This window comes from Haplochromis burtoni, unplaced genomic scaffold, assembly GCF_018398535.1.
Source record: "Haplochromis burtoni strain Fernald_Lab_line unplaced genomic scaffold, NCSU_Asbu1 Contig_30, whole genome shotgun sequence".
Taxonomy (NCBI): domain Eukaryota; kingdom Metazoa; phylum Chordata; class Actinopteri; order Cichliformes; family Cichlidae; genus Haplochromis; species Haplochromis burtoni.
The window spans coordinates 2,417,080-2,419,515 of NW_024582391.1; positions in this window are offsets into that span (position 1 = coordinate 2,417,080).

Sequence of the window (2,436 nt, forward strand, 5' to 3'; positions counted from 1 at the left end):
AAGCACACAGCATATGGTTGCCTGCTCATTCCAATGAGCTAAACCGGCACCTGACACTGCTGTTTGTAAAATTACCTTCAAACCCAGTTTATAATCCAATCAAGCATCTGCAGAATGCACCGCAACAAGTTCACTCGATGGACCCACATGGATCTGCTTCCAACATCCCTGTGAGAGACACCGTAGGACAATTCCAGAGATCCCATGTGTACACCCCCGGAGTCAGAGCTGGTTTTCAACATGAGGGGAATCTACAATACTGAACAAGCAGTTTTAGTAAAGGAAGAAAAGGTGAAAAAGCGATTAGATAGTCGGTCTCACAATATATTTAACTTTAGATATTATTGATTATTTTAATAATTATTTTTCTAAAAGGTCAGAAAATATATGATCACTTCACACAGCTTCCTGATATTCAAGTTAAGCTTTTCCCAAGACTGCTTTTTATCTGTCTGAATGAACCAATCAGGTCAGATTAATACTACAAAGAGCTTTTCATTCCTTCATTATTTATGTGTTGACAGTGTAAATATTACCTTGTCAACCTGTAAAAAAAGACCCTAGAATAATGGGTCTAGGGTCTGGCGATCATACAACATTAATTGCGATTGTTCTCAAAGTGTGTTTTCACATTTGCATGCTATACCTACCTAACGCTTCACAGTAAAAACTGACATGAAAGCCACTTGACACTGATGAACCCTTTCTCTGTGTTTGTATTTTTCCTATCTGACGCTGCAGGAATAAAATGCAGACCAATGCTCTCTGATGGCACCAAGTGGTCTGTCCAAGTAACAGCAGAGTTTGTATGAAGATGTTTGGAAGTCAGCCAGAAGAGGAAAACGGTTTTCCAACAGGGAGAAGGATACAAGTCAGCCATAACAACCATACAGTTCTAAATCAATGGCCATCACTTGAACTATGGGTTGCCATTCAATGTACTGCTGATGTGTGTCTAGCTTTCATATTTGATAGTCTGATTGAATTGACAGATTGGAACATGCATGTGCGAGGCTAATTTGCCCTTGTTGATTAAAGTAGTGTGATTTGTTTTATTCCATTATAAGGCAAGAGTGCCTCTATGTCAGTTTTTATGAGGGCTTGAGAAAGACCGTGTGTGGAGCTGTGATTGTGTCTGTGCATACTCATGGAAGAGTGTGTGCAGTCACCAGCTGACATGTCTTTATATGTATGTAATACAGTACTCTTCCCAGAGCCAAGTATTGATCATGTTTCAGGCGAGATTGGCCATGCTGGTTTCACTGGAGCGGTGGCAGTCACCTGCTGGGAGTTCTAGACAGTGCAGCCGGGGCCAGACGAGGGTTGAAGTGTCATTTTATGTTAGTCAATAAATTAAGCCTCCATTAACCGAAACCCAAGCCTGAGATGAATTTCATCTAACTGTAGATCTCTCCACTTGCACTTGAGTCCATAGCCACCACTTCAATAGCGTTCATTTGGAGCGGTGACACGAGTGAAAAACAATCTGCTTTCAAAATATACCACAATGCTCTGGGTTGAGCCGAGGAAGGGAGACTCAGGACTGCGGTGTGCTCTGAGATGCTTTGATACACCTTCTCTGAGCTTTACCCTGATATCTGATAATCCCTGGGAGACGCTTTGCGGGGCATTTACCAGGAAGCATAAATTTGAAAGTCTGTAATTTGACAAAAAGAATGAGAAAGAAAATCTGTAAGGAAGATGTTGAGATGATGAGAGCTGGAGGTCTCTTCAACCATCTGTGGACTCTTGCCACAGCCTGGGGAGGCAGAGGCAAGACTTAGGAAAGAGAAACATAAGTTATCCTTCTCTTCTGTTTTTAGGTTCTTGAATGCGCTGGAATTCTTGTTCTGGTGTTATCTGGTTAGCCATGTCCTTTGCCAGTACTAACAGCAGGGTAGAACAAACACGCAGAAGGAAAAGGAGCTATAAAATGTATTTTTGAGAATATTACACATTCAGACTCAACCATCCTGGTTCAGTTAAGGGTCTGGGGCGGTTTGGGACTTCTGTCTTCTGTCTCGACTCGTGTACTCGTGTGTGTGAACCCTAAGGATGGAACGTTCTGACTCCTCCCATGATACTTGTAGCCTGTAAAGGTCAGGAAAACCGCTCTGGACCACATGATGGCCTTCCTCTCGTGACAGACTAAGGACACTTTGGGCTCTGCCCTCCTCGATCTTTTCCCCAACCAACTGCAAGAGTTTCAGCCCCCTTTCTCTCGTCTTTCCTTTGACTCAGTACTAATTAAGATGATGTATGGCTGCGGGTTCTTTAGAAGGGGTGGAATAGATGGAGGCACTTTGATTACAATAAACAGAGTTCGGGATATCAAACAAAACCACACACTAGTAAAAGTGCTTTTCCTCCTCTCAGCTCACCAGCCTGACTCTGGGGTTTACACAGGTGTGTGTGTGTGTGTGTGTGTGTGGGGGG